We start from the raw sequence: 9,819 nt of genomic DNA on the forward strand, positions 1-9,819 counted from the left end.
CCATAATGTGTTAGACTATCCTCAGAACTGATTTCTTTATATGTTGTTATACTTTATGTTCATATCACTTGTTGTCCCCGAGGCATTCACTGGGTACGAAGTACTCAGGCATACCATTGTTGTTTTTGATGGTATGTTAGGTAACGAAGAAGAGCAGGTTCGTGATATTCAGAACGTTTAGGAGAACTTGCTGATGCTGCTGATTTGGTAAGCCCATATGCTTGTTCGTAGGACACCCCATTTATTTATTCCATTTATTTATATTAGTTTCCGGGCTGCGTCCTGATGAGTTAGACGTTTATTCCTTATTCTTAGAAGCTCCTTAGTATACATTCGAATGTGGGTAGAAGAAGAGTTGTTTTTTAACTCTTTCGGGCACACTATCATGTTTTGGTTGAATTATTTAAATTGTAAAGACTTCCGCTGATTTTATTCTTACATCATGACTTGTTTAAATTTATTTTATAAACTGTTGGAGGTGGTTATTGAACCTGGCGGGTTCAAGTGTCATTGTTAATCTTTTAGGTTCTTCCGATGTTGTTCATGATGTCGGATGCTGGTCACGTCTATGGTAGGTTTTTGGGCATGACATAAACATCACCCTTAATCAATAATCAACAATCAACAACCCCACCCTATAACCGTTCATGCTTTTCTATTAAACCCATCAACTCATATCTCATGAACTTAGGGTCTATAATCATCAATATAAAACTATAATCGATTAAAGGATGAAGGTAACTATAATCGATTAAAGGATGAAGGTAACTATAATAGATTAAAGGATGAAGGTATTACCCTTTTGACGTTCGATTTCCTTGAATTCGGATTCTAGGGTTTTTTTGTCAAAAACCAAGTCTCAATCGATTATCTACGAATTTGAAGGGTTTAATCATTATAATAAGGTATTGAGGAATTTAAATTAACTTAGAATCATCACCAATACTTAACTTAAAGTGTTCTTGAGGCTTGGGACGAGTTCTATCTCCTTGTAGGTCATTTTTCTTGTTTGGGGAAGTTGGGAAAATAAACCCTGGCCTTAAATATATAGTAAAATACGTAACCTGGAAAAATATGACATCCACACCACCCTTTCATCGTAAGGGTGCTTTACAAGGCAAAGTTATGGTTAGAAACTGCTTTTGCTAGAGCCACCCTTGCGACGCGAGGGTGTCGCAGCCCTGCCTTCAGTAAAATGGGCATATATCTTAGTACAAAGCTCCGTTTGGGCTCCACAATATATCGTTGGAAAGGTATTTCAAAGGGATACAACTTTAATGTTTTTAGTTTTCTCAAGTTCTCAACGGATATCCATGAAATCAGGATGGAAGGCATACCTACTGTAAACTTAGCCGATTCTATCGAATCTTTAGCACCTCACTATTCGTCTTGATTCCAAACCAACTATTTCCACCCAAAATCATACCGATCAGACTTCATATGGGTAAAATGTCACGTTAACACTCATTTAATACATGCACACCTAATCTGAATTTCGGGAGTGTTACATAACTCAACTTCCCCATTAAGCTGTAATTTTAAAACTCGTAAAGATTCATAAGTGGTTACACAATATGACAACTCAAATGGCTCAGCAGGACAAAAACTTCACACAAGTTCTTGAACATTTCGACTTGTTGCAACATGAACCCAATGGAAAATAACCCCTTTATCGAAACTATTTCCACAACAAAGCTTAAAGCAAACAAGACTATCAGTACATTGGATAATTAAGACCCAATTGATAAAGTCTTTGAAATCCTCAACCATAACCAACTGTTTAATCCGTTCATAAACAAAGCAATTAATATCGAAATGAAAGTAGGCATTGTCCTCCATATATAGTTCATCTTTTCGACAAAATCCTTAACCACATCAAAAATGTATAGAGATGAAAGGAGATTGTAGAGTATATCATCTGGAAAATAGATAATTCTATCAATACTGTTAATGGATGCAACACCTAATACCTTGGGGGGGTTTTTTTTTTTTGATGATTTTTCCATCAAATCTTGAAAAATTAAAAAGCAGAAAACAGGATTGCTTTCAATGAATAATGAGATTACTTTGTATCAGTCGGATTTTATAATCCCTTTTTCCTTTTTAACTATAACTATCTACTCAACTAGGTGCGTTTTTATATATCGATAGTGATAGTTCAGGCAGGAAAAGGAAAAAACTGATAGTTGAGGTGTGAAATTCGCGAAAAATTAATAATTTATGTGTGTTTTGACAATTATCTCTATTTTGTTTCCTGTATTGATAAATACTTATTCTTAGCTAAGCAATTTAACCTGAAGAATCAATAAATCAAAGTGAAATACATATTACTTCTTTTTTAAAATAAATTTGTCATTAGGTTGGTCCTAATGATTTTTTTATAATAATTATCAAAGTTCAACATAAAAGGAAATCTATACGTATTTCTTTTCCTCTTTTTCAGATTTTTGCCTTATTGTCATTCTTTTTTGTATAACAAACTTCGCTCAAATGTCCTTGCAAGAAACAAATAGTGGCAGTAATCGGGAACTTTCTCATATTCCGCCTTCAATTAAAACCATCTTCTTTATTGTTGTCCAGCCTATTGTATTCTATCCATATCTCCTCCTCTCTAGCTTTGGACAAATCTATTTCTACTTTTAGTTTGGTCACGGTCTTTGTTAGAACATCACATTGATATAGATATCAAGAGAGTTGTTGGAGTAAGACCCAAACAGGGCCAGAGGAATTTCTATCGCAGGGAAAATATTTGGTGACTAAGGAAGTAGTTTTATTATGTCGGCATCAACTGAGAAATCATTTTAAGTACACGTTTTTGTTCTGACAGAACATTGAAGTCCATATAGAAACTTTTAGGATCAACATATGCAATTTTGACATTAATTTTAAGAGGACATTAAGTAATAAAACTTTTCATTTCCATCTCCATTTTTTGTTTCCTTTTTAGGAATCTGCCTACCAAAGTCAATTTGCATGTCTCTGCCATGTTAACGAAGTAATCATATGCTTCAGAACAGATGACAAGTTTTCCCATGTGAGTTTCACTTTTAACTTCAATGTCTTCTTGGAATAGCATGTTTCTTGATTATATCTTTTGCGTTTGTCTAAATTGGAGTTCTCGAAGAGGAATCTTGTAACATTGTTGTCTGTTGAGGAGCATAAGACTCCATATTTATTGTGGCTGGATGGTTAGCAATTGCAGAAATGAAGGGTTGGGTATGGTCACCTAGGTTGGAATGTGATGCAAGTGACGAATGAGTTATCTGTTATGTCCACATATTTTTCCATTAGAGAAAAGAGTCGTTGGAGCGTTTCCTTTCCACAAGAGAAGACATCAAATCCCTCGTCTAGGCTGAGGGTTTTCTCTCTCTTCTCATGAGAGCTTTTTCCTCTTTCTGGGGGTTTTCATCTTTACGAAGTATATCATTCTCGCCTTCTTGTTCACTTCTCTCACCACGTTTTTTAAGCTAATCCAACAAATAATTCTCTAGAATCGCTTCTCCAATACTTTCAGTTACTCCAAGTTTTGATTTTGCTACAAAACCCGAAATCAATTTGCGGCAATTGGGTTACAGAGGTGACTGATTCAATACCAACGGGAGTGGACTCTTAAAGTTGAAAGATGGAAGAAGAAATTACAGAATGACTTCACAAATTTTTTCTCAACAAGGAAGAAACAGAAACGGACTTTTAAGTAAGTCTTCTTGGAAAGGTAATCTCCAATAAAAAGGTAAATTTTAATGGAATTAATAATGTATGGCTCTGGCTTAGGGAAACCCTACAGGATTACAGGTTAAGGAGATCAAATGGAATTTTTTCCAGTTCATTTTTAAAGATAAAGAAAGTACGGATAAAGTTTGGTTTGGTACTCCATGGTTATATGATGGACATATCCTCAATATCCATCCTTGGGAAGCAGGATTAGAGAATGAATCTCCAGTTTTTAACGTCTGTAATATGTGTATTCAAGTTTGGAATATTCCTCTACACTGGATGTCGAAGGAGGCTGGTCACAAAATAGGCCAGGCTTTCGGAGGTGTTGTTGAGGTTTTAATACCAAAGAATGGAAGCAAAGAGGGACAATATATGAGGCTCAGGATTGCAATGAAAATTAATAAGCCACTGCCGAGAGGGAAATTGACCAAATTAGGGGCTGAATCAAAATGGGTTGAATAAGATATGAAAATCTACCGTATGTTTGCTACTACTGTGGTATGTTGGGACATAATGATAAAGCTTATGTACAAAGAGAGAAGGATTTTCGTTCTGGTAATCTTAAAGGTGATCAGTTTGGGACATGGCTACGGTTAGATAATCATTTGATGCTCTCAGAAAATCTAAGGCGCAAAGGCATGAACAATAATGATGAAGGGAATACAGTGAGTAGAAACCGAAAGGCTAAACTGGTCGACGGACAAAGAGATGCAGGAACCAAGGTAAACTTGACAAACCTAGAAGAATGCAATAACATGACTGATACGCAAGCTGGCAGAGAAAAAGACAATTTACTAGTGGCGAATCACAGTAGTTTAAAAGGAAAGGTAGTACGGAGTCGCCTGGGAACAACGATGATGTTTTTTAAAAAAAATACGAATTCTTTAAACTGCAACCGATGGAAATGATGAAATATGGGTCAGAAGAGCAAAATATTACTCATGTTTTAAATAGTAATGGTGATTCTCTAGATACCACTCAGAAAGAGTTAGGGCAACTACAATCGAACTCGCATAAACATGCCATTACAGGGGTAAACATAACTGAATGTTTTACACCACCAGAAAAGAGTTCAACTACTCACATAACACTACAAAAAATGGGTAATTTGCGGAGGTTGAAAGTTGCAATTCGTGGAGGTTTTAACTTTCGCTATTTGTTAAAAGAGGCTAAAACCTCTGCGAATTGCAACTTTTAACCTCCACAAATTACTTTTTTTTGTAGTGTAAGAGGATTAGGGAAAACTTGGGGGAAGAAAATACTACTGGTATGGTAATGTACTCAACAAAGCCATTAGATGTTGGTTTAAGACGGAAGTTGCAACCGCAAAGATGCTAGTAGTCGAGAATCAGGAAAAAAAAAGTATCCAGAAGGGGATACAGAAGGTAATAATATGCTAATTGATATCCCAATCATGGATGATTCTTCTTCTCAAGGTTGAAAAAAAAGATAAGGGACTAGCTACACCAAACATTACTAGACAGCGCCAAAAGAAAAAGGTGGTACGGGAGACCAGCCTGAAATGGGTGGTACGGCAAACCAGCCTGAAATGGGTGGAACGGCAGACCAGCCTGAAATAGTCTCCCTTGATGCAATGAAGATCATGGCATGGAATTGTTAAGGGTTGGGGGGATCCTTGACAGTTCCCTGTTTAAAGGAGACGATGTATCTCTACTCCTCGAAATGTATTCTTTTATGTGAAACTAAAAATCAGCAACAAAAGCTTCAGTGGCTTCAACATAAAATTGGAATGCAAAATTCTTATATTGTTGAACCAGTATGGTTCTCTGGTGGACTGGCTCTATTTTGGAACGACGAACTTGAGGTGCGTAATATCTTCTCCTCATCTTATTTTATTGAAATATTTATACATGATGCTGCGAAGGATGTTACTTTTTGTTGTATATTTGTTTATGCTAGCCTAGATAGAGATATGAGGAAAAAATAATAGTATGAATTGACAGCTAGGTCCATGAATTGGGGAACTAACTGGACTCTTCGAGGAGATTTAAATGACATAATTGATATGACTGAAAATTCATGAGGAACTGGGAGGGCTTTTTGGACCTTTAGAGATTTTAGAGACTTATATACAAGATAGGAGTAGTTGACCTAGGATATCGAGGGAAACCTTGGACGTGGTCTTGTTATAGAATGAATGAAGGGGTGATCCAAGAAAGGTTAGATAGAGTCCTAGTTTCTCCAGAGTGGAGATTAAAGTATGATTACGCTGTTGTTATGCACATACAAAATGATGCCTCAGATCATGTAATAATACTCTGTTCTACTGATGGTATTCAAGATAGATGGAGGAAAATATTTTATTTTGATAAGAGATGTGTTACACCCCGTAACGTAGGTCTAAGGTTGGATGCGTATCGTTAGAGTTTTAGTAGAAAATTTGAAGGTTTCCAAGTGCTGCAAAAATAGTCGAAATGCCTACTTCGGGCACCTGTAACCCCTTCATTAGTTGAGAACTTGGAAAAGGTTTCTTAATGAAAGTTTTAGTACTTGGAAATACCTTTCCATCCATATAAAGACTATACCTAACAGAGATCGAACCAAGAAGTTATGAGCCTCACCAAAACGGTCAGAGTGGAAGGCCACACGCCTTGGCCATGCGACGCGAAAAGGGTGCGTGCGGGTTGCCCACGCATCACGGGCCCAGAGAAGGTCAACCTTCTCTATGAACAAAGTCTGAGTGAGGCCCCATGTTGGGCGTGCGACGCCGGCCGAACGAGCGTGGGTCGGATTTTAGGTTCAGATTTCAGGTTTTTGCATTTTAACTTATATTTAACCTTGGGGTTTATTCCCTAACACCCCTATTCACGAAAAATCATCCTAAGGCAAGAAAGAACAAGTCCCACGCCTCAAGAAGCCTCTAAGGTAAGCTCTATGATGATTCTAGGTTGATTTCAAGTCTCTAATCCCTTTCTAACTTGAGTAAACCCTTCTAATCGATAGAGTTGTGATTGGAACATCATTATTGAGTGAAGAAACCCTAGAACTCGAATTCAGAAGGATTGAACTTCAAAAAGGTAATGCTTCTGCTCCCTAATCATTTATAGTTGTGAACTGATGAGTTCTTGGGAGAATAGTAAATGGGTTTGATAAAGAGAATCATATGAACTGTGCTAGGGTTTTGGATTGTTGACTTGCGATTGTCGTAATCATATGGGTGATGAAAAATGGTGTTAGTTATATCTATTTGGGATTGTAGAATCACCTAGAAGTACTAGAATGGGAATTGGGTGAAGAAAACACCATTAATAAGGGCTATGAAGTTTTACTCCCATAAAGTGTTTGATAAAATGCCTAAGTGACTAAAATATGAGCATTAGTGTTGATATTGGTTCCTCTTGATATATATAGCCATAGATTATCGTTGAAGGTGGTGACAAACATTTTGATATGCTTAGAAAGCCATATTCAAGATATGTGAGGCTAACTCTCTACGTTGGGAATGCTTATGATTCTCCCTACGTCTCTTTCTTTATGAATATTACGAATTTGCCTCAGAAAGTAGTTATACCTTAGTTCCATGAATTGTTGTAGAACTTCTATTCTCTAGATGAAATAGCCTTATAATTCATTCATGATTATCATTCCGAACACCGTGAACTTATTATGTTATCAGTATAGACTCATGTTTAATAACCCAGGAGCCTCGGTTATGACAAACCAGTTTATTATGAATACATGTCACAGTCTGGTTCTATTCAGTATTCTAGTATCATGTAACTCAGTATGATTCAGTATTTCAGCATCAGGTATTACAGTATGATTCTTAGTTTTTTATTTTAAATCCCTGAATATTGAACACCTGTATTTGGGCCTGAGGCCGTAGTTTTTGTTTTATGCATCTTGGGCCTGAGGCTGTAGTTATGTATACCTATACTTGGGCCCGAGGCCATAGTTTGTGAACTTATATATTGTGCCTAAGGTCGTATCTTATTTACTCAGATAAACAGGTGGTTTCTCATTCAGAATAGGGAGTACTTATGTACAGTTTCAGTTTACAATTTCCAGTTTCAGTTTCAGCATTTATTACTTATTTGTTCTTTCAGTTGTTTTACATACCAGTGCTATTCAAATGTACTGATGTTCCTATTTGCCCGGAGCCTGCATCTCACGATGCAGGTAACGCTTTACAGCTTGACGACTCAGAGCACTAGGATTCTCGTACCAGCTATTTGGTGAGCCCCAGTTCTTCGGGGCGTTATCACACTTTACAGTCTTTTCAATATTTCTAGTCAGTCGGGTATGCCCCCTTGTCCAGTAAGCAGTCAAACTTCATTATTCTTAGAGGCTTCATAGACTATAGTTGCAGTCAGTTAGATGTTTAGCAGGCTTTTTGTGTCAGCCTTATCGGACGTAGGCGCCTTTATATAAACATCATTAGCTATGCCCATATATACACAAGCCGACAAGGCCATCAAAATGATATACAAATTATGAGCCAATAAAGCTAAGGGATATCTAGCTATACACATCTGCGTACGAGCCTCTACGAAGAGTATGTAATATCATAGAGATGGGACATGACCCCGCCATGCCTATTTATGTACGCAAAAGAATAATACCAACTATTGCAGCTCCAGATCAAAAGGAGCACTGCTATGCAATCACTTATGAAGTAGCCTAAAGGTCTGGTATGTCTCCCTGTCTACCTGTGGGCATGAACACAACGTCCACAAACAAAAGGATGTCACTACGAACAATGTACTGAGTATGTAAGGTATGAATAGTAACATGATAAAAGCGTGAAGAATAACATAAGATAGAAGGACCATTTATACCTCTTGAGACATTCATCATGCTTACCTAACCTTTCTCCAAAAGAAAACATTCCATACATATACATATAATGATACAATATCCAACCATGTAGGTTCGGTGTCATCTATACCCGGCCATAACAAGGCTCGGTGTTGTCCGTACCAAACTGCTATGCTGCGCGCGCAATAGATATCATACCCGGCTATATAAGCTCGGTATCATAAAATAGCTATTACACATATGACATACACGAGTATCCAAAAAGAACATTATAACTCTATTCGGGGTAACATTGAGTCGGTAAGCCCCCGATCTCTATTTTGGAATCACTACAGTCATAACCATCATTATCATCATCACTATGAAGAGCTTTTATCAATAATATCTTAAGAATCTTGGTAGTCATGAGCTTCTAACATTCTTTAGGAAGTAGGTGTTATATCCCGCATTTTGTGCAATCGGATAATTCAAGGCAATCGCGAGAAGACAACAAGCAAGGCCACCCTTTATGTGGTACGGTACATGAGTTGCTTATGAAAAGTCTAGAAGTGGAAATACGGAGGAAGACGAAGGGCAAATTTGGAAATTGGAAAAAAAATGCTTCATGAACTACATAAACTAGTCAAAAATATAAGTGGGCTTGAAAGTCTTTTTGGGCAAAAATTAAAGGCCCAACCGGCCATTGATATGGGTCCAAGCCCATGTGGGATTATATGGTAAATTATAAAAGATGGATAGGTCATCTTTATCTCATAACACTTCTAGAAAATTCAAGAAAAGAAGAATAAAGAAAGAAGGAGAAAAGCCCTTGAGGCTTTCGGCCATAGTGAAGATCCAAGAGAAAAATTGCTAAAAATTTCTCCAAAAATCACTTTCTACTCCTTGGAGGGTGCATAACAACATGGTGGAGTTATTGGAGTGGTAGAAACAAGTATTTGTTCAAGGTGCCAAGCATAGCTAGCTTGAGTAGCTAAGTAAAAGAGGTATGATTCAAGCCTACTTTTCATGTCTTATGAATGGTTTTTATGTGTTGTAGTATGTTAGAATGAATGAAATTCATGAAAGAGAGAATTATAGTGTATGGCCGTGTATATGAACATGTGTAGGAGCCATGCTTCAATTAATTTAATTAGTGTTTGGTTGTTAGTGTTGCGGATATTATGTCGATAACGAAAGTTGAATGAATTTGGAAAGGTTGTAGTGTGTGTGCATGGTGGCCATGAGCTTATGGTGAAATATGGAGGAAAATGAGTTAACTTTATTTAGTGTTTTGGTTGTCGTAGTGTTGTGGATGCCTTGTTGTTAATGAATGTCCAAGGAACTTAA

At 37.1% G+C, this 9,819-nt stretch overlaps 1 pseudogene; it reads right to left on the reverse strand.

Annotated features, from left to right (window-relative positions):
* Window positions 1-3,076, reverse strand: part of LOC132612042 (uncharacterized) — a 42,678-nt pseudogene extending 39,602 nt beyond the window's left edge.
* Window positions 3,077-9,819: the final 6,743 nt, after the last annotated feature.

This window comes from Lycium barbarum, chromosome 9, assembly GCF_019175385.1.
Source record: "Lycium barbarum isolate Lr01 chromosome 9, ASM1917538v2, whole genome shotgun sequence".
Classification (NCBI taxonomy): domain Eukaryota; kingdom Viridiplantae; phylum Streptophyta; class Magnoliopsida; order Solanales; family Solanaceae; genus Lycium; species Lycium barbarum.